The sequence below is a fragment of the Alligator sinensis genome, unplaced genomic scaffold (genome assembly GCF_000455745.1).
Source record: "Alligator sinensis unplaced genomic scaffold, ASM45574v1 scaffold651_1, whole genome shotgun sequence".
Taxonomy (NCBI): Eukaryota; Metazoa; Chordata; order Crocodylia; family Alligatoridae; genus Alligator; species Alligator sinensis.
The window spans coordinates 2,402,104-2,427,712 of record NW_005842014.1 but is presented as its reverse complement, the minus strand read 5'-3'; the positions used below and the strand labels follow the sequence as shown (position 1 = coordinate 2,427,712).

Sequence of the window (25,609 nt, the reverse complement as noted above, 5' to 3'; positions counted from 1 at the left end):
CTCTTTCCCCACTACTCCACAGCCTATACTGTGGCTAAGGAGCTGGCAAGCAGGGCAGGCATGGAGCAGACTTGCAGCCCCAACCATGTCCCTGCTTGCCAGCCCTCCAGCAGCAGGCCTGTGCAGTACACATTAGAGAGGGTATTAACCTCAATTGTCCCAGGGCTAGGGATGGAAATTACACACACATCAGTATAAGTGATTGGAAACTGGTTCAAATCTGTAATACAACAGAAGTTTAGTGCACATAACCTGCTTTCAAAATGGCCGAAACTGGTTTAAGCTAAGCCTGGATGTATGTATTATTAGACTTAAACTGATTTAACGTAAATCAGTTTATTGAACTTCTGTCCCAGATCTGTGCCAGATGCAAGTTTAACTCACAGTTCCCCAGCATCCTGGGATGCTTTGCACCTCGCCTGCAAACCCTCCCCTCCTTGAACGGTTGGCAGGCTAGACTTGGCCCAAGCTGTCTGCTCCAGCTGAGCAGAGAGCTGAGCTGGAGCACCCATCAGCTTGTGGCCCGGCATTTGGCTGCAGATTGAATCGATTGAGCCTCAGGCTTTTTAACCATCTGTACTTAGCCCCCAAGTGTAACTGAGCACTAGTGTAACCTTAACACAGGCTAACGTTCCTCAGAATTAGCACCTGCTACCTGTAATGTGTAATCTCCTAGGAGTCTATTCTCCAGAAAGATGATGATGAGACATGATGCATAAGACAGTACTTCGTACCAGTGGTTCTCAACCTTTTTTTGTACCCGTTTATAAACATCGATGGCCAGTCTCAACCCAGTGCCCCTCACTCCTGACCCACTGCCCCCACCCCCAGCTCCCCAGTGTGTGGGGCAGGGGGTGGAAGTGTGGGGCATGGTGGGATGTGTGTGGGGAATGGGGAGCCCCAAGCATCCCCTTGCAGGCTGGAACTCCACCAGCCTGCAAGAGAAAAGCCACGGAGCCACGGTTTCCCACATTTTCCTCCTTTAAAGGAGAATCAGTTTTTAAAGTTTGTTGATCCATTTTTTAAGTTTGTTCACAACCCATACACTCCTGTGACCCATGGGTTGAGAACCGCTTCTTTATACCTCTGTGGATGAGCAAAAAGTTCAGTATTTTTATTCTTTGAACTCTGGATCTCATTTTGGTACTGCAGTATTGAGCCCTGAGCAAACCTGCAGTTTTCTTAACCATTGAGACTGAAAGATAAACAGGAATTAGTCATTTTTTATTTAATAAGCCCACAGGATTGTTTGAACAGATACATAAAGTCTGGGATAGGCATGTTTTATAAATGCAAATATGAGAGAGATTGAATGTGGATAATGACTTGTAACTTTCTAGCCCATTATTTGAGGAAGTAAATTGCTTTAGAAAATGTGTAGGGTTCTGTTTTGCAGATACAGAAACTGAGGTAAAGAGGATTTCAATGATTTACCCAAGTCGTACTGCAAATGGGTGACAGCTCAGAAATAAAACCCATGTCTCCCAAAGGCCAACTCCTGATCTAATGACTAGGTCACACACTTCTCCATCAAAATCTTTCCCATTAATCTTCTCGTCTAAAATTGCACTGTGTGCATTTATATAGCTATTAAAATTCCTATTATACTAGCTGGTAGCCAATCCAAAAGTTGCACAACTGGTTCTGCTCTCCCTTCCTCCCTCTGATGCAGTCCTGTGAATAGCTCATTGTTCAGTCCTCAGATTGTGGCAACCTTCCCAGTGGGAATGTGATAGTGGAGTTGTCTGTTTCTTTCTGCCACACCTGTCACTGTGCCTTCTCCAATGCTTTCTCCTATGCCTAGAATAAGTTAATTTTATAATGGCGGTGTGGGGGAGTGGGGGAGAGGGGGCATATGTCACATCTTAGGGATGTAAGATGGGAGTTAGATGCCTAAATTTCAACTCTGTCCAAAAAAATGCTGGGGAAAACCCACGCTCAGCAGCAGCAAAAAGAGTTGGGGTTCATCCAGCACCTTCATTTTGGATCACAAAGGTCTCTTGGTATCTAGTCAGACTGCATATGGAAGCCCCCAACTGTGAGCAGCCGGGCTCTAGCTCCAATTTAGCTTCTGTTGTGATTCAGGGTATTAGGCAGAGCAGCATATTAGTCCCAGGAGGGGCCCCATCTAAGAGATTTGCTTAAAGCATGATTAATATGCAAGAAACAACCATGAGTTCAGTATGAAGAACAGCAACTATGGTTGCTATCATAGTGCTGCTCCTGCTTTGCTATCTGCCAGTTGTAAAATGGCCTAGTGGTTACAACACTTCCCCAGGAAGTGGGATACTGGGTTCTTATCCTTCTTGGCCTAAAGGGATTCAAGTTCACAACTTGCTTGTTGCAAGAGAGTCCTATAACTACCAAGTTACAGAAATGTCTGCATCAAGACATCCTGCCCATTCTTTTGTTGAAGCTGACCCTCTGAGAAGTCAGAAGTGTAAAATTCACGGGGAAGAAAGCAAACAAGGAAGAGAGAGCCTAATTCTCTAGCCTAGTGTTTAGGATACTCAACTGGAGGAAGGAGATCTAAGTTCAGGTTACTGCTGCCAGGAGTCTCTACATTTTGCATGATAGAGTTGGTGAACAGCATACCCAGAAATATTGCGGAGAGCCTGAACTCCCTGCTCCCAACTGGGTCTGTGTAATAGGGAGCCAGAGAGCACCAATTACTTTAAGAGAATCTACAGTAATCTGAGCAGGCTCCAGGCAGGCAGGTAGCTAACATTCAGCTGCTAATAGACCACATGGCAACCCTCAGGCAAACTTGTAGCTACGCAGATTGTGGCTGTTCTGGGGAGTAGCAGTTGCAAAGCTGTAAACTGCAAACAGGGCAAGTCCATAGGCAGCTGAGTCAAGCCCTAGTAAGGAAAACAGGCCAGTCAGGCAGCAAGAAGCTACCATGGCAGATTAGCCAGCCAGCAAGCCCAATCAGAGACGCTTATGTGTGGTTGGGGAGCCACATGACCGACGAGGGTGGGGCTTGAGAGATATAAGCTCAAAGCCTGAGCCAGGGAGTAGGTCCGGCTGGGCAGGCTCCCAGGAAAGGAGCTCTTCCCTGAGATGGCTGTAGCTTGGGCCATGAACCGAGACCCAGTGACTATGGGGATTGTGATTAAGGGGCTGAGATTTTATGAGGAGTTAATCCCAGGATGAGAAGTGCTTTACTATGTAGCCAGCATGCTTACAGCTTTGGGTTACAGACAGTCAGCTAACTCTTTTGTTATGGTTTATACTGGTGGACCAAGGTCCCAGCAGTGCCTGAGGGGCACGTGATTGCTTTGAGACTTGCCAGGGGCTAGGCTTAATGTGTGGACAGGCATTGACCAGGCAGAGTTTTCAGCCCAAAACAGGGACAGGGGGCCCAGTACCCAGGAAGGGCCAAGCCAGAGCCCACTAGGCTGAGACTAGTGCTGGAGCCCAAGAAGCCAGACCCAGTATAGTGGGTCCAGGCTAAAAAGGGATCAGCTAGAGCAGAGGGGTGGAGGCCAGGAAGGCTGAGCCCCCAACAAGGCAGCAGAGGCCTGAGGTAGCCTGGTAGTATCAAAAGTGCTGACTTACATGATGATTGGTAACACCTGTGAGGCATGGGTGTAGCTGTAGGGGAGGTCAGAGACCATGAGCTTACCCATTCAGGCAGTTAGTGCCCTGGGTCATGGACAGGCCAGGCGGGCCCACCTAACATTTGAGAGCTTGCTCTGGGACTCTAGGCAGCCTCCCTTTTTCCTAATAAGATTATAACAGCAAGGTGTGGCAGGCAAGTGGGTAAAAGAGAGAAGGTATTCAGAAAATCAGAGCAAGGCAGGAGTCATGAGGTCACCAGGGGGCACCACGGCCACCTCTGGGGCTCAATCCTGCTACAGTCTCTCACTGCATCTTGTCTTCTCCATGTCTACTTTAAATATCACTTTGGGACAGACTCTATCTTTGCATTCATGCTTTGTGAAAGAATGGGCACATTGTTGTGGCTTAACAAAAATCATATTTCATTTCATCAAGAGGACTCTGAAAAGCTTCTGGCAATGGTTCTATATGGCTGTAACAGGGCACCCACTCCAGTTCCTGTTACTGGGAAAATAGACATGCTAGCTGGAGGTGGGGAAGGGAAAATTACCAGGGGCTGGGCCACTGAGGGACCACACAAGCTGCAGGGAACACAGCTGTTCCCTACTGAGTCCCTCCCCGGCAGGAGAACATGTGCGGGGCAGAACAGAGCAGATTGGCTTCTGCTGATGGAGCCAGAAGTTAAAGGAGGCACAAGCCCCAGGACTCATGGGCCCAGGGAGGGGACTCCTGGAACAGCAGAGATCACACAGAGCTGTAGCTTCAACCGGCCAGAGAGCTAGAAGAAACCCTGAGTGCACAGATCATTGGGAAGTGACACTGAAATCCTCTTTGGGGTGAAGAATGGCGAAACCAGTGAGAGGAACTGACAGGGAGGGTGGGGTGGGGGGCTTTCCCTGAGGGAAGAAATGCAGGAAAAGCCGGTTGCTGGGAAGAAGGGCTTGGGGTGTTGCCCAAACTGCTCTGAGGGAGCCCGGGACCCAGAAAAAGGATTATTGTTAAGGTGGTGAGGATTCCTGCCAAGCAGATCAGATGTGTGTGGGGGCCCTAAAGAAATAAGAGCCCAACAGTAGGACCACCAACCGACAGCTGGTAGCTTTGCTAGCAGTGCTGGGCTGTGAGAACAGCCCGAGCCAAGGAAGAGGGGGTGAGAGAGAGAGCACCTGGAGAAACCAGGATGCGCAGAACATCACAGATGTGGTCAGGACAAGGGGTAGGGAATGGAGGAGCCCTGTGAATATTCCCAGTACGGCTATCCTGATTGTAATACCACCTCCCAACCTCTGTTTTCTCTCTTTCTTTATATATATGTGTTTCAACAAGGTGTGGCAGACAAGTAAAGAAGGACAATGAGACAAGAAGCCGGATAGTGACAGCAAAAGGGAACAGCAGCTCCCTTGGCACAGCAGCCCCCTTGGCTCTGCAGGTAACTAGTGGACCTCCTGCGTTGTGAATATCTCCATGTCTACCTATCTCCAGCTCTCCATATTTCCAGCTCGGAATATCTCCAGCTGTGACTGTTAGGTTTGACCTAGAAACCATTACACATAGCCCAAGCAAAAGTCTCTGTTCTGTAACTAATGCTCAATTGCAATGATAAGGAGAAGACAGTCTTAGATAAAGGAGACTTGAAAACAAAAACAGAATTAGTGGAGTAGGGCAAAGAGCTGATTTAAATATTAAGATTCACACCCCTAGGTGGGGAGAAGGTATGCTAATGAAACATACATGTATGTAAATGAGATACATAGCTAAAACACAGGTATAGAGACATGCTCAGTAAAGAACTCCTTGCGTCACTCCCTTATAACCAATTAGCAAACAAGAATGCTTATGAAGGTCCAATACTCCTGTATAAAAGATGCTTAGAATTAAGAATCTGTGTGCTTGTTACGTGAAATTATTCCGCTTGCACCTTGTATTGCTAGCAATAAATCTTTATACTTTCACCCCTGGTATCTTTATTGGCTTTTGCATACCGGGCACGATCCCAGACTTGAGCTGGGGCTCAACAGTATCAAGGACAATAACAAGTCCTTTTTTAGATATGTGGGGAGCCGGAGGAAAAGCAAGGGCAACGTCAGACCCCTGCTAAACAAGATGGGACAACTGACAACTGATGCCCAGGAAAAAGCCAACTTGCTTAATGGGTACTTTGCATTGGTTTTTCACCAGTGCCAAGGGGCGCCTCTGCCCATTACAGGACAGGAGCACCTGGGTGAGGGTGATTCCTTACCCTCCATCAATGCTGACCTTGTGAAGGAACACCTTGAGAGCCTGGACACCTTTAAGTCAGCCAGCCCTGACTGTTTACACCCCAGGATACTCAAGGAGCTGGCAAGCATCACAGCTCAGCCCCTGGCATGGATCTTCGAGAACTCCTGGAGCTCTGGTGAAGTGTCTGAAGACTGGAAGAAGGCCAATGTGGTGCCTATCTTCAAGGGAGGAAAGTGGATCTGGCAAATTACAGGCCCATCAGCCTGACCTCTATCCTGGGGAAGGTCTTAGAAAAGTTTATCAAAGAGACCATTCTTAACAGACTGGCTGATGGCAGCATCCTGAGGGATAGCCAGCACGGGTTTGTTGCGGGTATGTCTTGCTTGGCCAATCTTATTTCCTTTTATGACCAGGTGACCTATCACCTGGACAAGGGACAAGACATTGATGTCGTATATCTTGACTTTAAAAAAGCCTTTGATCTGGTATCCCATGATCACCTCCTAGCAAAAATGGCCAACTGCGGCCTCAGCTTCACCACGATCCGCTGGCTGGGGAATTGGCTCTGTGGTCACACCCAGAAGGTGGTGGTTGATGGAAGTCAATCGTCATGGTGCCCTGTGACCCGTGGGGTCCCCCAAGGCTGTGTCCTTGGGCCTGTATTGTTCAACATTTTCATTAATGATGTGGACATTGGCATCAGATGCAGACTCCCCAAGTTTGCCGATGACACTGAACTTTGGGGTAAAGCATCCACACCTGAAGACAGGAGGGCAATCCAGGCTGACCTTGACAGGCTCAGCAAATGTGCGGACAAGAACCTGCTGGTGTTTAACACCGAAAAATGCAAGTTTCTCCACGTTGGGAGGAAAAACCTGCAGCATGCCTATAGGCTCGGTAATGCTACGCTGGCTTGCACTACGAATGAAAGGGACTTTGGGGGTCATGATTGACCACAAGATGAACATGAGCCTTCAATGTGATGCTGCGGCTAGTAAAGCAAGCAAAACGCTGGCTTGCATCCATAGATGCTTTTCAAGTAAGTCCCAGGACATTGTTCTTCCGTTGTACTGGGCCTTGGTGAGGCCACAGCTGGAGTACCGCGTCCAGTTTTGGACTCCTCAATTCAAAAAGGGTGTGAAGAAGCTTGAGAGAGTGCAGAGGAGAGCTACGTGCATGATCAGAGGTCAGGAAAACAGACCATACGATGAGAGGCTGAGAGCCATGGGGCTATTCAGCCTGGAAAAATGCAGGCTCGGGTGATCTGATGGCTGCCTATAAGTTTATCAGAGGTGCTCACCAGGATCTGGGGGAACGTTTGTTCACCAGAGTGTCCCAGAGCGCCCCAAAGGATGACAAGGTCAAATGGTCACAAACTCCTCCATGACCATTTCAGGCTGGACATAAGGAAGAACTTCTTTACTGTCTGAGCCCCCAAGGTTTGGAATAGACTGCTGCCGGAGGTGGTTAAAGCACCTACTTTGAACACCTTCAAGAGAAATGTGGATGTTTATCTTGCTGGGATCCTATGACCTGTGCTCACTTCCTGCCCCTGGGGCAGGGGGCTGAACTCGATGATCTTCTGAGGTCCCTTCCAGCCCTAATGTCTATGAAATCTATGAAAAAAAGCACCAGCAGGGATATACGCATGACCTTTACAATGGCCTATGTATGTCTGGATGTCTTCAACTGTGTGGAGTTCGCAGTTAGCCATAGATATCCAAATGCTTATCTACCTCCCATTTCTATATTGTTTCTTTATATTATATAAGAGCCTATTAAAAAATACTAAAAGAATAGGAAAATAATCTATTTAAATTGGCAAAAGTGCTCCGCTGTCCCACTGCCTGCAGCTATATAATGTCTGACATCACCCAGCAATAGAAAAACATGATGTACAGTTTTCTAATACAATTAAATAGAATAAACCTGCAAGCAGAAATGTGATTAATATAGACTGTTGTTACTTAGGACTGAAATGCTTATATTGATACACTGAGAACTGGAATCTATTTGCTGGAAATATGTTAAGTGATGCCTTTACCTCCATGCTCTCTGAATTTGTATCATCTTTGTCTCATAACTACAGGAAATATTTGTTGTTCGATAATTCAATCAGTATCACCATGTTCTACTGCTCTGAATTGGTAAGAATTATAATAGGTCTCTGTATATTTACAAGTTTGTATGGGATTTAGTATCTGCTCCTCTATGGTTGCATTCACATTTCTATTAGAAAATGTTATTGGTTGGTAAACAGTTAATTTTCTGTGGCAATAAAATAGTAATTAGCAGGGTATAAGCACTAAGCTCAGAAGCCAATATTAAACATAGCAGATAAAAGTAACAAGGGGGTGCATTGATTCGAAATGTACACCATAAAAAACGAAGTGTTTAAAATGATTTCCTTCTTCATCTTTCAGTAAGTAGAGTGCTGGGTGCAATCTAATCTCAGACATTCCTTAAGTGGAGGGCGAGGACTCTATAAAACACAGGCTGGGATGAAAAAGTGCTCTAATGTTGGCCTAAATTCTTTTCCCTTTTGAAGTCAATGGCTGTGTTCAGATGAGTGCAGATGTTTGGTTCACCCGGGACAAGCTGCAGTGGCACACCTTGTGCCACTGGTACTTGTCCCTGGGGAATGCCTGTGTCACACATGCTCTGGCATGCAGCAGGTTAACCCCAGGTGGGGTAGGGGAGGCTGGGGACAGCTACTGTGCTGGCCCCAGCAGCCTTCTTTGGGATCCTAGGGGCCGGGGAAGCTGCAGCTGCGGCACTTCTGTATCTGGGAGTCTGGCTCTGGTTTTGGGCAGCGTATGCTGCTGCCACATGTGCAACCCTGCTTTTTTTCCATGTGGGTTTTTTTGTCCCTGAGATCTCCCAGGGTCAAACAGCCCCTCCACCCCACCCGGCGCTGCAAGTTAGCAGCATGGGGAATGCCTGAATGTGCGATGTGTGGTGCTGTGGCACCATGTACCGCATGGCCGTGCATGTCTGGACGCAGCCAATGGAGCCAAAGTATTTCAACATTGGCATTTTTTAAATTCCTGCAGCCATGTTAGTGTGAGTTATGTGTCTGTATTGGGGTAAGACAAGTTTAAAACATGATGCTGATTATATCGGGAAACAGGGGCAGGGCCAAGAACATTAAGTGCATCTCTAAAGAATCATCACCTATTTTCCTTTTAGCCATCCTTGTCTTTGACACTAATTATTGCAGCACCTGTCACATCTTCCAAGTATCTTAAAGGGACACTGACAAGTCACTTTGTCTCAACATTTAGATTTTTGTTTGGGAGAGAGAAATTGGAAAAACAGGATTAGAAAATACAGAAAGGACTGTGAGTTAATTTAATTTTAGAAAAAAGCTGTCTTGTTTGGATTAAAACATTCCCATAACATTAGAAACAAAAAAAAATTATGTAAAACCATGGGAACCAGGAACAGAAACTGACTGGTTCATTTGTTGTCCCAAATGAGTGGAATGAAAAATGGTGGAAAGATGTAATAACACATGGTGGTATCAGATTAAAACAAAAAAGGCAGTGATGCCATTTTCAGTATATACTTCTTATCATAAAAAATATCTTACTTAGAAGAAAAATGTGCCATAAGTGAATAATTAACATAGTACTGAGACATTTTAAAGCATGTGAAAGATTGCCATTTGAGTTAAATAAATTATGCACATGTGAAACATCAAAGCTTCTGTACAAGCATGAGATCAAAAAGCACCAAGCTCTTAAGCATTGACCAAGTATCATCTAACTGGAGCAAGACTTCAATACCTGAGATAATGAAATGGTTCAGCTAACTAAACTAAATCTAACACTATCTAAAAAGCAAATCACTCATTTTGGACCCAAATGGCAAGTAAAAAATTAGGGATCTTATAAATTCTCTTATCTGGGAAAAACGAATGGTGAATGTAACTGGATGAAATGATGTTTATTTATAAACAATGTACAAAGTCCTGTTTTCCTGGAAATGTAAAGAATAAAACATCAGAGCAACCTTTTCACACAATGTCCCTCAATCACTCTCTCTTTTTCTAGGGTTGCATTACCAACGGCTTATACAAATGTTGTCTCACTTTGTTCTCTGTTTTTTGCTCCTCTTTCCTACACTCCCTGCTCAAACAATACCAGCAAAGTATCTCTTCCCAGAGACTTCAGAATCCTGAGTGGACGCATGTATGCCTTTATTTTAGAAGGTGATGTCTTTGCAGTCTAAAACGAATAGTGGTGATGGTTACATCCAGTAGTTTAAATGAGGTTTAACCTAATAAAGTTAAACCAACAGACCCTGCTACCATAAATATAGCTGAGGGCAAAAATAGCTTTCAAAAAAGATTTAGACACTTATTTGATTAAGATTTGCTTTAATTATCCTCTCCACTATATTAAAATTACAATGGCTATCAAATCTCTTGTTTCAAAAGGTTAACAGGTACAGTATGGAATAGATGTCTTTCATCATTGCTCAGTTATGTTAGAGCAATACCCCTTGGAAGGAGTATTTTGAAGACTTTCTCAATCAAGGCTGTTGTTGACGAGAGTGTTCTTCGCTCCATCCCACAACACCTTGTCAGAGATGATCTCAGAATCCCTCTAACCCTCTATGAGGTGAGGAAAACCATCAAGCAGATGAAGAACAACAAGGCATCAGAAGCTGACGGGATCCCCACCTAAATCTTCAAGCAGCGGGGTGAGGAGCTCATGTCACAGCTCCATGCCCTTATCTTAAGGATCTGGAATGAGGAGGAAATCCCAGATGACTTCAGAGACGCCATGATGTTGTAATCTTCAAGAAAGGAGATACAGTAGGTTGACTCTGGAAATTACAGAGGGATCACCTTGCTGTCCACCCCAGGGAAGATCATTGCAAGAATCCTCCTGAACGATCTCCTTCCACTTGCTGAAGAGCTTCTCCTGGAATCTCAATGTGGGCTTAGGGCATCAAGAGGCACAACCGACATAATCTTCACTGCTTGCCAACTTCGGAGAAAAATGCTGGGAACAACATAAACCTCTCTATATGGCCTCCTTTGACCTCACTAAAGCCTTCAGCTCTGTCAACCAAGAAGCACTTCTGAGTTATGGATGCCCACCAAAATTCATCACCATCATTTGCCTGCTCTGTGAAGGTATGTGAGGTAGTGGTGGTTCTCAGTAACAGATTTGTCACAGATCCTTTCGAGTTTGACAGGAGTTAAGCAAGGCTGCGTCATTGCTCCAACACTGTTCTCAATATTCCTTACTGTGAGGCTACAAATGACCACCAACAAGCTTCCAGTCGGAGTGGAGCTATGCTACAGAATGGATGGTAAACTGTTTAATCTCAGCTGACTTGGAGCCAAAGCCAAGACTACCCTGACATCAATCATCAAGCTCCAGTATGCTGATGGTGCTGTAGTGTATGTTCACTCAGAAGTAGATCTTCAGGCAATCATCAAAGTCTTTACCAAGGCATACAAGAAAATGGGACTGACACTTAACATTCAGAAGACTAAAGTCCTCCATTAACAAGTTCTTAATAAGCAGTCCCCAGTGCCAGCAATTCAGATTTATGGTGAGACTCTGGAGAACACCATTTCCCATACCTTAGAAGCCATCTCTTGCAGAAGGCTGACATTACTGAAGAAATCCAGCATTGCCTCAGATATGCAAGTGCAGCCTTCAGATGCCTGAGGAAACAGGTGTTCAAAGATCATGACGTGAGATTCAAAACCAGGCTCATGGTTTATTAAGCAGTTGTGATCGCCACCTTATTGAACAGGGCTGCAACTTGGACAACGTATAGGAGACGTCTCAAGTCACTGAAGGCAGTACCATCAATGCTGCCTGCAGAAGAGCCTTCAAATATAATGGGAAGACAGATGCACCAATGTTAGCATTTTCTAGCAAGCAAACACCACAAACATTGAAGCAATGCTCATCCAACATCAACTCTGCTGGGCTGGCCGCATCATTCAGATGTCGAGCTCCAGTTTCCCAAAGCAAATTTTATTCTCCCAGCTCACTCAAGGCTCAGTCAGTTCAAGAGGAGGACAAAGAAAGCACTTCAAGGCCGTCCTCAAGGCCAGCTTGAAAAAATGTAATGACATCAACTTGTAGGAGACTATTGCCCAGGACCACCTCAAAGGAAGGAAGAGTCTTCTGCAAGCATCTCAGTGGTTTGAAACCTCACATGGATAACAGGAGATGGAGAAGTGGGCATAGCAGAAACAGCATGTTGCAGATTGAACCAGGATTCCCGAGCTACCCACCCGGCACGGAAACGTGTCTGAGTTGCAGTAGAACCTGTTGATCCTGGACTGGCCTTGTCACCCATTTTCAGACCCCCAAATAAGGCAGTCAAGGAAGACAATCATCCTCAACTGCAAGGGATTGCTGATAATAACAGTTCCGAGGTTTCCTTCCTTTAAAGTGAAGGACATCCCATTTACAGACCGTAGAAGCTGAAATAGTTTAATGTTGAACCTTTAGTTCAATTTCTTTAGGGCCAGTTGTGCCAGTAAGAAGCTGCTCCTGTTTTTTGCACAGGTGATATGCTCCTACTGTATATTTGGAATCACCTCTTCAGAGTGTAGTTTTTACTACTCTCACACTGTCAAGCCTGCAGACTAAGTTCAGTTATGGAAGAGTGAACTGGCTTCTTCTCTGGCACATCCTTTATCAACATAATTATTAACCAAATTCTAAATACAAAACTCTGTACAACCCATTTTCTTTAAGTTTTGGTCCTGGATTACACTTCTGAAGTAAAACAATGTATATAATTGTAGCGATGGATGTTTGTTTTTGCAAATACCAAAGAGGGAGGAGGGGAGCTAGCCCTGCAAGCCTTCACTCGAATAACACTCCTTATTCGCAAAAATCCTACAAAGAATGACCAAATCTTTCCCCACAGATGTGCCCCACCATGACATTCAGATGACGGAATGAACGCCCTTGTTGCTGCCACAGGACGGGAGAGGGCTTTGGTACCGAAAGACTGTTTCATTTCCCCACTTTCAGGAATGTTGAAAGAGACAAAGCCCACTTTGTCCATGAAAAGGATTGAGGCCTGGAACCAAGAATAGGTCTGAAGGCCTAGATCAAAGGTACCAGTTAGCCTGGAACCAATTCCAATTAATTCTGATTGGTTCCCAGCTATCAGAACAATGTGCTGGGGAGCTGACCTTTTTGCAGACCATTGGGCAGCTGATCCATTCATGTAACTCCCATTACCGACAGGGTTATGGAAAACACCAGGTAAGGGCAGGACTTTTCTGTGTCCCTTGGGTTTGGTAATGTACACGATGCCTAAAACTGAACCAGAGAAAGTGCAAAAATATAAATGGAACACAGTTATTTTTTTTAAATGTTCTCTGGATACGAGGTAAATGTTCCTATACCCACACCTGGTGCCAGAATGAGGTAAGTAAGAACTAGAGAGACTCCTACAACTTTTCCTCTCTGTGTTAGTTGCTGTGAGTGGACATTTGTGCCATGGTATTTTAGGAGGATCCTGAAGTTCGGAGCAAGGGAAGATGTAGTCTACCTGTGGGAATAAGCAAAAGCTAAAAGGGCTTGGTTTTATGCAATAATTTTAAAGAAACAGCAAAAAAAAAAAAATCCATCAGACATTGCCTATGTCTGAATAAAATACGTTGTAACTATGTGAGATGGCTTACAACTTTACATAGGAACATTTTACAGGATGTTAATTAAAGAATAACATGACCAAGTTGTGCCCTTAGCAGTTAATCAGGTTCTGTCATGTGCTTATCTAGCAAAGCAAAAATAGTTCTGTATAAAAATAATCTAGTTCACAAGATTTCCCTTCTGTCTTTATTTGATCTGGATTGTATCTGCCCCATGCTGTGAACTCCTTTGTCAGGAATATGAATGCAAAACAATGAGAGAGACATTTTCTGAGGACAAATGGGGTCAATCATAATTCTCAGGCATAGTTTGATTTAAGTAAGAATTGTGCATATACACCAAAGAACTAAGTGCACAGTTCGATGCAGTAGTTTGTTCAACAAGGGGTATGTCTACACGTGCTGTTAGCATGCAGCAATAAACTCCAGCACTTGTTGTACTGGAGTTTATTGCTCCCAGATGCGCTGTTTGAATGTGCACCTGGGGACCGCAGCATCCCCAGCTGGCAGGGAGCCCCCACACTGAAGCACCCTCATCCCCAGCCAGCTGTGTCTGCTTCTACACATGCACTGCTGCACACAAAAATAATTAACTCCACAGCCAGGTAGTACTTGTATTTGCAGAGTTAGTTTCCTGTGGCCTATTAGGGCCACACATTTAAATGCAAGACATTTACTGTGGAGCTAATTAGTCTACTCCACAGTAAACATCTCATGCAGATATGCCCAGGGTTGCTTAAGCTGGTAAGAACCTGTAGAAGGCCATTACTTGATTTTTCTTTTGCTTTCGAGTAGGCACATACCCATATGATTTAAAGATTTCTAAAAAATTTCATTTCACCACCTCTTTTTCAAGCTGATTCTATACACTTGCTGGACTTCTAGTAAAACTTTTTATGTTTGGAGATTTAAAACTGATTTAATTCTTATTTCAAGTCTATTATTTCCAATCATATCTTTCCTAAATAATAGAGCCACTTTCTCCCTTTCTTGATCATATCCATTTATGTGGTTATATGCCAAAGTAACATTTCCCTTCTCTCTGAAAACTTTTCAATTTTTCAGGCTACATGCATTTGATTTACTGCCTTTTCCCATTAGTATGCCTTTTGAAGTCATTATTATCTTAGCACTTTTTCTAAGACCTTCACATGGTATTTCCACATTCTTCTGAATACACTGTTCCAGCAATGATACAACTAGTATTATGTAAACATTAAGAAAATCCCATTGTGATGCTTCTGTTCATACAGCCCTGGACTGTGTTTGTTTTTTTGAGCTGCAGCATCAAACTGAATGTTCATCTTTAATTTTTTATCTTTTCTGCCTGGGGTCTTCCTTTTTGCATTACTAATGTCCAGCCACTTTTTTTCTATTTTACATTAACATTTTTATTTGCATATATTTTATACGTTAAATTTAAATTATTCTTCCCATGTTCTTCTGATTTAACCAGATCAGACTAGATCATGGATGCTGCAGTATCTTCTAATGGAAGTTATTTTCCCCCAGTCATATATATCTTGAAAATTTTATAAATGTAATTTCAAATTCTTTCTCATGCATTTTTCTCACTAAGAATTGTCTTTAGTATATTGGTATTACACATCCTTATAGGTTGGAAAAGTTTGCTTTATAAAGATAAAAATTGTGTTATATTTAACTGTGGTTCAAGGACCTAAGCCAAGAAAAAAAAATCTTTCCATTATTAAATATCTCCTTTTTAAATTTCTATTCAGGCTGCTAAATCATTGTCGTCACTTAGATGATTGTACTTATTTCTGCAAATCAATCTTTCCTCATCCCAAGTCATCCTCTTGACATAGTAAAGAAATGCAGAAACTTTTCAACAGTTTTATCACTGGTATTTTTTGAGATCAGTATTTAAAAGATTATTTTAAAAGATTAAGGCTACTTGCCTTCAGAAATGCCTGAAAATAAACATTTGGCCAAGTCCTGCCCTTTCACTCACTTGTTAAAGTCATCAGAGACTCTGGGAGAGTGAGCAAACTGGATGAAATCTTGCTTTCTCACGTTTGATTTATCCCGTCTTGTGCCATATGTAGCTTGTTCACATGTAACTATTAGAACATAGCAGCTGCTGCCCTTTTGAAACATTTCCCTGTTGAAACGGTTCCAAATATATGTGTGTTCATACCCTGTATATTGATTTAAACACCCACATTTCTGCACATTTTATTACCTTACTGCTTGTTTTTCAATCTCTTCTTATGCCACATTTTATACACTTTGCCACTGTAACAACTTGGCATGCTAAGTAGAATCACTCAATCCTTCCAATCTTAGACTGGATCCCTAGGTTGCAAACTCAATTTTTGACCGTTAAACGCAAAAGGCCCAACTGGGTTTGATACCTGTAAGCACTTTTACTGCAGAATTCTCCTGACAGCAAATGAAAGTAGTGACTCAAAATGTCCTTTTCTCCCCTCCTACTACCCCCCAAAAAACCCAACAAAACAATTTTTTTCCTCTTACTACAAGATTTATAATATTCAGAGCAAAGTGATGGGACAGCATAGGTTATGTGCAAGTGTCTTACCCTTTGCTGGTTTCTGGGAGCTCCCCTCAGCCCAGCTAACTTTTTGTGGTGCCCTTGGCTGGCACTGTGGGTATCCCCCTGCTCCCTGGGTTGGGCCCCCAACTCGCCTGCCATGACTTGATGGAATTTGTAACTAAAAGGAGGGGTTCAGTGGTGTTCTCCTCCACGACCCAGAGATGGGGGCACTCTCACACTCACTGTGGTTGGTCCTAGGAAGAGCATGCACTAGAGCAGACCATGAGCTGAATAATATGAGTCAACAGTGTGCTCTAATTACAAAAAAGCTAATAGCATATGGAAGGTGAGGATCTTGTATTGTACCAATTGTATAATACCATACTGGGATGTTTTAACAGGAATGTTGCTTATAAAACAAGGGAAATGATTCTTCTTCACTACTGAGTGCTGATGAGGCCTCACCTGGAGTTCTGTGTTTAGTATTGGGCACTATATTTCAAAAAAGACGTAAACAAATTGGAAAGAGTCCAGAAGAGAGGAAAAGTGATTAAAAGTTTAACACCATGATTTACAAGAAGAGGTTTGAAGAACTTGGATTATTTAGTCAATAGAAGACTCAGTGGAGATTTGATAAGTCTTCAAATACATGAAGGCTGGTTAAAGGAATCATAACTCATGGTAGAGGTGATATATTTTATTAAACCAAGTAGATTTTTGCAAAAAATAAAAATCATTATTTACAAGCTTTTGGGCACAAGCACTCTTGTTCAGGCATAGGAGAAAGGACTGTAAAAGTTCTAGGTAGAAATGAAAGTTCATATTTCATAGGAGAATTGAAAACCTGGATACCTGAAGGATAGCTAGAAAGTGATGTGAATTCTTTACAGCTGCAGGAGATGGGGCATGTAGGAAGGGCCTTACATTGCAACAAGGGCAATTTACCATATTTACTAATCCATGATGAGGTGTTTTCCCCCCGCAATTAACATGGAGAAAGGAAAGATTCAGCCTCTCACCCTCAGATGCTGCTTTCCCTCCCACAACAGTGGGAGGGCAAATTTAAGATGACCTTCCACAAATTAGATTTTCCACATGGATTTTATCATTGAAAATTATAACACATTTAAAATTTTCCATTTATAGAATCTAATTATGGGGGAGTTACCTTAAATTTAAAGTGGTCCTGGATGCAAATACATATGGTAGGTTGGATATTAGGAAGAACTTTCTTGCCATAATGGTGGTCAGGAACTGGAAGAGATCACCTGGAAAGGTTGTGGATTTTCCGCCCTTGGAAGCTTTTAAGGACCGGTTAGACACGTACAGTACTTCTGTGGAGTAGTTCAGACAAGATGACCCTGCCTTGAGCAAGGGCTTTCACTAGATGACCTTCTGAGGTCCCTTCCAGCCCTATGATTCTAGGTGAAAATTTAAATTTTATCTCTTATAGTAGTCTGGCTGTCCGACAGGTTCTTATTGACAGCAACTGGTGATTCACCAGTACAGAGCGTGAAAGTAATCCTGAGAAACAGGAGTTTCAAGTAAGGTAGAATGCCCTCAATTATCTGTTCTGGTAATACCCAGGTGCAGACTGCAATTTCAAACAACCAACATATTGTCCCCATAAAATCTCCAGAATTTGGCAAGAAATCCTGTATTTATTTTGGCTACCAAGACTGGAAATTTTAGTATACCAGTTTAGATATCCAGTTAGAATAAGTATCTTCAGTAATCTTGGCAGTAACTTACAGAGGCTTTACAGTAGGCATTTACATTGTGGTCCCAGGTGAGGTAGATGAAACGTTGCAATCACTGATGATGACATACAAAGCATATGCCATCCTGCTGGCTCTCTTCCCTATTTTCAGCTGATGGAAAAGGAATTGTTTCAATTTTTTCCCCTTTCATATGAAGAGAAATGTACAGATATTTAGGAATCCTGACACAACAGGAACTCATTTGCAAAACTTCAATACCTCCAAAGATGGGGGTGCTAGAACAGGAAAGGTCACCATAATTTCCAGCATGGGCAAAATAACAAACTGACACATTTTCCCCTAGTCCAGGGGTGGGCAAAATCTGGTCCATGGGCCAGATCCAATTGATTGTATCTGGCCCACGGATGGGTGGCCGCAAAGTCATGCGATCCAGCCCTTAGGGAGCCAGCAACTCCAGCTGTTGCATTATGTTGGGTGGGTGGGCACATCTTGGCCCCATCCACAGCTTACAGCAGCTCTCGCCCCATGTGCCGGAAGCATCATCTGGGGGGACTGCTGGCAGGCTCCCGCTGGGGATTAGGGCAGTTGCCCGGGACTGCAGCTGACATGTTGATGTAGCAGTGTCACCTGCAGACACAGGCAGATGCCTTGATTCCTGGTGGGTACACGGGACAGGAGCTGGTATAAGCTGTGGACGGAGTCAGGACATTGTGGATCAGGGCTTGCTGTAGCTGAGGGATGGTTCAGGCAGGGGAGAGGGAGAGAGATGAAGATCTGCCCATGATGAGCAGCAGCAACTGTACAGAAGCTGCTGCTGGGCACTGGGAAAAAGCAGGACTTAGCAGCAGGCATGGCTGTCTCCCCCTTACTACTGCTGGGACCCTTCTTGCTGCAGCTGCCCAGAGCCCATGCTAGGGCTACCCTGTGGCTCTTCGCCACTGCCAGTTTTTTCCCCGGCACCCAGCAGCAGCTTCTGCCCAGTTGCTGCTGCCTCTGCACCCAGGCCACTGATGCTGAAGCTGGGCAGCAGCTCCAGCCCCTCCTCAGGGTAGAAGGGTGGCATGGAGACGGGACTGGTGGTGGCAGGGGCTCCAGGGGAGCTGCCCCTGCTGAAGCTGCTGCCTGCCCACTCTCATGCCAGCTCCCCACCTGCCTGAAGCCCCATCCCACATAGGGAGGTTTAGTGAGCTGTAACGTGGGAGGGGAAGGGTGCTGGCCTGGCTCACGACTGCTCCCCAAAACTTCCTATGTGGTCTGCAGGCCCAAATAATTGACAACCCCTGCCTTAGCCTCCTTTTAAAAAAAATAGTCAATTCTTTTTGATTGGAAATAAAAAAGTCCTGAAGCAGCCAACGCTATGTGAAATTTCTTCTTAAATATTTAAAGTTTGGCAAAGTTATAACCCACTGAAAAAATGGTCCTATAGTGTCAGGCAAACTAAATAATAATTGTGGTCCTTTAAGCCTTACCTATAGAACAACTTCCACCAGATACTTTTCCATGATGCGTCAAATATATACTAATCTAGCTATTTTACTAAAAAATGGAATATCACAAATGTAGTCAGGAAAACAATCCCACTTCCAGAAGAGAGAAAATAGTAATAATTAATTGCTCATATTTTTTTTTTAAAGGTGGAAGTTGTCCAAGTATCACGGAGGATTCTAAAATTGAAACAGTATATTAGGTACTAGTTACTAATACCCCTTTAAGTGACAGGCATCATTTTTCCTATTTATATATTTTGGTTACAACTCCCCACAACAGGGTATTCATAAGCAATGCTGTCTCACAGCTATATTCCTCAGGATGCATTTCAGAAGCTTCGTTATTAGATACAGAATGGGCTGTTTCATAAGATATCTAGCGGATGTTCAAAGAGATAAGAACTTGTTCAGCAGCGATAACCACTCTTTCATTTCACAGAAATATCAAAATAAAAAGACACTGGTTACTTGTTTTTCTACACCAATTGGTGACAGAGCCTGAGTTGGGTGTCAAGAGCAAATACACTTTACTTGAGGTAAAATACAGCCCGACTCAGAAAGCCAGCACAAAGCCTTTCTAGTATTTAATTCCTCTCTTGGAGGATTATGGGGATACCTCTGTCTTGTGGTAGTCCTCTGTCTGAATGAATGCTGTTGTTAGTGAGGGAACATGAGTGGTAATGCTGTTTTAATTTATAAAACAGTTATTTTTAAATTAATGAAGTATTTATATGTCCATTATTTTTTTCACATAACAGGAAAAACTATATTTTATTACACTAGTTAATATTGAAATGAATTCCTGTTTTTGCCTTGATTGCAATTTTGTAATTTAATACATTTAGTATATGAAGAAAATTCTTAAAGTCTATCATTCCATACAGCTTATCTCTAGGAAAGATAATGCAACCTTTTCTTTTGTTCAGAAATCAGCTAGAGAGAGACTACAGGGATTCTATACTACAGTCATTAAAAATAAAATGTGTGCAGTATATTCACAATGATTAAGAACAGAACTAATGCAATAAGCACTGGAGTGGAAACCAAACAGAACATCTACTTGTGGCAAGATTGGATATGTATAGGTATTCTAGCATGAGCAGCTGCACTGTCATTGAAGTGCAGTTCCTATTAAGATCAGTAGGCTAAGGTATAATTTAATGTCTGAATTCATAGCCTGGAATTCTGTCCAGACTATTTGTTGTGAATCATTTACGTTATCTTAAATATGGCTTTTTAAATTAAAGGTAACACCTTTGGATTGCATTCACAGCCGGTAGCGATATTTTTAGCCAGCAGACTTGTGGAAATTCAGCAGCATCCTAAGTGCTTGCTTTTGTATCACTGCAGCCTAAGCTACATGTGGTGGGCACATTTGTCAATCAGAAGTTAGCTGATGTGTGGTGGCCAAGTCAGCTAATCCTGCAAACCTGTCTCAACCCATGTTGGACAATGAAATCGTCCCGGAATCACCACAGCATAAACAGTCCGCATATAAGTGCCCTCAGCTGGCAGAAGAGAGGAGTCCGCTGCCACATGGGAGCTCTTAATGTGCTGGCAAACCTTTGTAGCAGGCAACAGATGCATAGGTGGAAGTGGCTTAGGGGGCTGCCAGACAGTGTAAGCCACTGGTTGGCTGATCAATTGCTTTCACCCAGGCTCTCTAACCACACTTAATTAGATGCTAACAGCCAGGCACATGACGGCTCTTTGGTGTTCTGAAAAGAAATATCCGACACAATTCATTGTAAGCAGTGCTTTTAATATATAAAGCAGTAGGATCTTGCAAATGAACTGCACTATTTGCAATGATTTAAATGGCTTCCCACCTTACCTACAGGTGTATTAAGAGGCCCAAACACTTCTTTCAACCTTGCTTACATTATAGAGACTGATTTTACTCTCGCTAAAGCTGGGTAAATAATTGTCCTTTCCCCGCTTTCCTTTATTTCTTTTTTTCCAAATTAATCCTCTTTAGCTTATTTGAAAGCAACTTGTTATAAGTGTTCAACCCAAAACACACACATACAGGATTTGTATTTCTCCCTTGCCAATTGATTTAGCACTAGGTTCATGTTGCCAGTTCAGATATTTCCAATTATAAACTTGACATTTGCTTTGTATGTGTGATAAATGGCTATTTTAGTAAACTAAGCCTCTTTGTTAGAATATTTTCAGAAAATTAATCCAGCGTGTGAACACAGTTAATATAACATAGATTAAAAATCTGAATGTCTATTCACTGTCTCCTTCCTTCCTTCCTTCCTTCTGCATCAGAGCTGTAACTCAGGCTCAGACCATTCGAGGTACTGTTCTGCTCAGTGTTAGCAATGCTTAACTCTTAGGCGGCATGTCACAGTGAAACTTTCAGTCTTGAGGTAGGTGGCCAGGTGAAATATCATTGTTTTAGCAGCTAGTCTGGCTGAGAGGCTGGAAGCACACGCTTTCCTCTGTTCAAGATCCATGGCTAAGAAGCTTCTGCTGGAGTTAAGGACTTAACCCTGGCCTGCTGCTTAGATAGCTCACGCCCCAGCAGCTGACACTGTTTCTTTCCACTAAACGAAAGCCTTTATCATATTTATCCTTTATCATATTTCCCTCCCCATTGCCCTACCTGTCTTTTGTGTCCTGTATTGTCCCTCCAGAGGTCTGCCTTTAGCGATCCAGGTACAGGATAGCTGGCATGGGCTTGCTGCAATCACAAATACAAGATCAGGACCTGCTACCTAGATGGGTGTTCTCCTACTTTTGTTTACAAATCTAACTTTAGGGTTTCAGCTTCAGCCCAAGCTTTGAGCAGCTCATTGGTTTTGGACTGGTAGCACTTAGGTGACTTTGCGAATGCTGACCAGTGCAATTTTTGGCCCAAGACCAAGGGGTCTCAGCCTTTTTTTTTTTTTTTTTTCCCCTGAGGCCTTCCCTAGCATGCTATAAACACTTTATGGCCCACCTGTGACCCCAGCATGGGGCGCAGGTTTTAACCACGTACAACCTGGGTCTTGGACTGTACGCCCATGTGTAGACTGACTACACTACTACTACTATGTGTAGTCTCAGTGTCCCCTGGCCTATTTAGGTCTTGCACATGCTCAGTGGGTTTGTCATGGGGCCAGACACAGAGCTGAGGGTTGCAGAAGAGGTGAACTTCTCACTTTTGGAGAGAAGTTGACCTAGTTTTGAGAGTGGAGCATGGGTGGTAATGACTCTGCTAGGGTGGGAAGGTCCATGAGGTGAATAAAAGTTACTTTTGAGAACTCAGCCAAGGGCCATGCATATAGCTGAGTGCCGCACGGAAGGGGCATGAGTGTCTTGTGCATGGGCATGTGATTGTCTGTGTGAATGACTGACAGGGGTCAGTCAAGTCGGGCTATAAAGAGGGTTTGCACCTGAGGCTGGGTGCGACCGGGTGCGTGGGATGAGAGACTGTGAGCAACCACGTATGTTAGAGCAGCCTGGGCGAACGGTTGTTGAAGGTTTGAGTGAGGAATGCCTGGCGTGACTGAGGACAGTGCACTGTAAGGCTTGCCTGCTTGGATCAGGTGGCCGGAGCTTGCCAGTGTGTTGTGAGAGGTGCTTACAACAAGGGCAGGCAGTGTAGGGAGCTAGCCATTGACTCTCTTTTGTCAGTGCTGTTTGTATTGTTGGATTGCTTTCTGGTTATTGGTATTGATTCTTGTTCGTATACAAGCAGTCCTCGGACTTATGACACAATTGGTTCCTGAAACGTTGTAACTCGGAACCAATTTTCTCATGAGAAACAATGTTTTATAAATGGAGGATTGGTTCCTGAACCAAGGTCCGATGCCCTATTTTCACCAAAAATACTCCAGAATTTTGTACTCGATCAATTATAGATGAGTAATATAGCTACATTAATGTATTTATATCGTAAATAGCAATCATATTGATTTGGAAGGACTTCTTTGAGGTGACTTTGCTGGACTTTTTGAAGGGTTCTTGGCTGGAGTCTTCTCAGGAGTCTTGGTTGCAGGTTTTTTCTGGAGTCTCGTCTGCTTTCTTAAAGAAAGTGTCCAAGGAAAGTTGGACAGATGTTCTCCAGGGAGATGAATGACACAGCGAACTTGTTCGCTGGCGTGGCACCGCATTGGATCAAGTGTTGTAAAGTCGAAACTGACGTCATAAAGTTGAAACAGGGTGTCGATTTATAAAGGTTGGAAGTGTGGAACGTTGTAACTCGAAACGTTGTAAATCGATGACTGCCTGTACTTTGTTGTTGTTAATACATTGATTGTTATTACCTCTCAGTTGTGCCATTGTCTTCAATTTGTGCTAATCAGTTAATTACCTAGCGCCAGGTTAGAGCCAGGCTGACAGTTTAGACCTGGTGAGAGCAAGCCCTTACCATAAATCCTTTCACTGAGCTAATCCTTAATCGGGATTAACGACCCTGCTTAATTAATTAAAGATTCAGGCCTCAACATATGGGCAGAGTGCCTGCAAGTTAGAGCAGGCTTGGGTTTGAGCAGCAGCACCCCCTCATTGTCACTGGTGCCTGAGCACTGGGTATTCGCCTTTCCAGAAGCAGGAGATTCACAGCACAGCTGCTGCCTGCCAGCTTCTTGGGCAGAGTAGGGCTAGCGGGGCACAGCTGAACACAGTGCTCCTAGCCCTGGGTGGCAGAGACCCAAATCCACCCTGGATCTGCTAGGCACTGTGTCCTGGTCCATGGACACATCACTTTGCCTCTCGGTGAAGTATGGATGCCTCCGCCAGGACAAGAGCACTGCCCTGCTTCTCAACATAGAGGCTCTGAGTGCTGGTCCAGCCTGGCACACAAGGAGGGGCAGGAGAGACTGCAGTGGGCTGGGGAGATGGCTCTGGCCCTGGCCCATGGGGCTGGGCATTGGTACTGCTGCCTGGGCCCGGGGGCAGGACGGTCAAGCTCGCAGGTTTCTGTGTAACACCCCCCTCAGCCCTGGCCGCTTCTGATTTGGCCTCCAGAGAACTCTGCAGCTGCTGCAGCCAATGCATGGGGCTGCTTTGGTTTAAAAGGAGGTGGTTAGGGGCCTTGCAGGGCCAGAGGTCAGCGCAGGTGATTGGCTGCCTCACGCCCTGATGGAGGGAGGCAGGAGGCAGGCAGCTGGTGAAAAATAAAGGCATGCTGTTATAAAGTGCAGCGCATTGAGCCAGGTTGGAGCAGCCCCGGTTGGCAGGGAGCCCTGAGTGTCAGCCTACCAGCCCAGGGCTGCTCCGACCCAGCTCAGCATGCTGCAGAAGGGCTGACTGACAGGTGCTGCACAATTAACTGAGACCAGCTACACATGCAAAGTACCTATCATACCATAAAAAGTCCAACCAGCTATAAAATTAGACCTGGGAAATGTGTACTACCTTTATAGCTGGTTGCTATCCAGCTTGAAGTTGCACATGTAGGTCTCTCTGTTCATTGCCTCGTGTTAGTTAGCTCTCAGGCCAAGTGTGAAAAATGACCATCACTTGAAGTTAAATCCATGGACTTCCAATGAACAGTTCTAAAATTAAATTTCTCCTTTCCCAAAGTAAGCAACCTCCTGACCCCCCCAAGCGTGTTCACATCCATCATGTTTCTGTGAATCAATCTTTTGACTAATCAGGAGGGAAATGTCTCCAACTTTAGTGTGCAAAAAGTAACTTTTAGGTTATAATCAAACCAAGGGAATATAGTTTTTTCTAGAAAACAGTCATTGGCACAGGGCGTTTGAAGAAAAACAAGCATTGCTACCAACCTTTTTTCGATGTCAGTGTCTCCAGACAGGAGACGCATTTGCTTCCAGCAAAGTAATGCACGTATCCTCGTGCCCCTCTGTAAACCCACGGGGCGCGCGCACCTTGAATGCTGTGCCCAGTTCTGGTCCCCACACCTCAGGAAGGCTATAGAGGAGCTAGACAAGGTCCAGAGAAGAACAAGAAGGATGATTAGCTGTTTAAAGGGGTTCAGTATGAGGAGAGACTAAAGAGGCCAGGCCTATGCAGTTGGGAAAAGAGATGCTTGAGGGCACGAACCGTACGTGCCCCCGGAGGCTGTGGGGTCGCAGCAACCACCCGCAGGCAGCAGTGGCGTGGTGGCAGCTAGCTCCCGCAGGCGGCTGCAGCGGTGTCGCCAGGCGATGAGCGCCCGCAGGTGCCACTGGCAACGGTGGTGGTGACCAGCGGATATCGGCGACCACCCACACGCCACCGGTGGTGTCAGCAGCGAGGGGGAGAGCAAATGGCGACCCCCCAGAGGTGCTGCCAGCAGTGTCGGTCGCACTTCTTTTAAGGGGTGCGCCTTTAAACGCTGGATGGAGGCCTGGGGAAAATCCCCAGGCTCCGTGCAAGAGGGGTGCGTGTGCGTGTAAAACGTGGGGTTGTTTTGCAGTTTAAACTTGTTTCTCCTCCAGCACTGTTAACAGCCCGGGTTTAAGGCAGGCCTGCGCTGCACCTCGGCACCGGGCGAGCGGGCGCTGCGCGCTCCAGC

At 44.4% G+C, this 25,609-nt stretch overlaps 1 protein-coding gene across 1 annotated transcript in view; it reads left to right on the top strand.

Annotated features, from left to right (window-relative positions):
* The window catches only part of ZFAT (zinc finger and AT-hook domain containing), a 226,156-nt gene that overhangs the window by 37,448 nt on the left and 163,099 nt on the right, over positions 1-25,609 (top strand). The window contains exon 3 of the mRNA XM_025202075.1: positions 4,888-4,990. The gene's annotated coding sequence lies outside the window, so the exon portion shown is untranslated. The remainder of the gene's footprint in view (positions 1-4,887; positions 4,991-25,609) is intronic.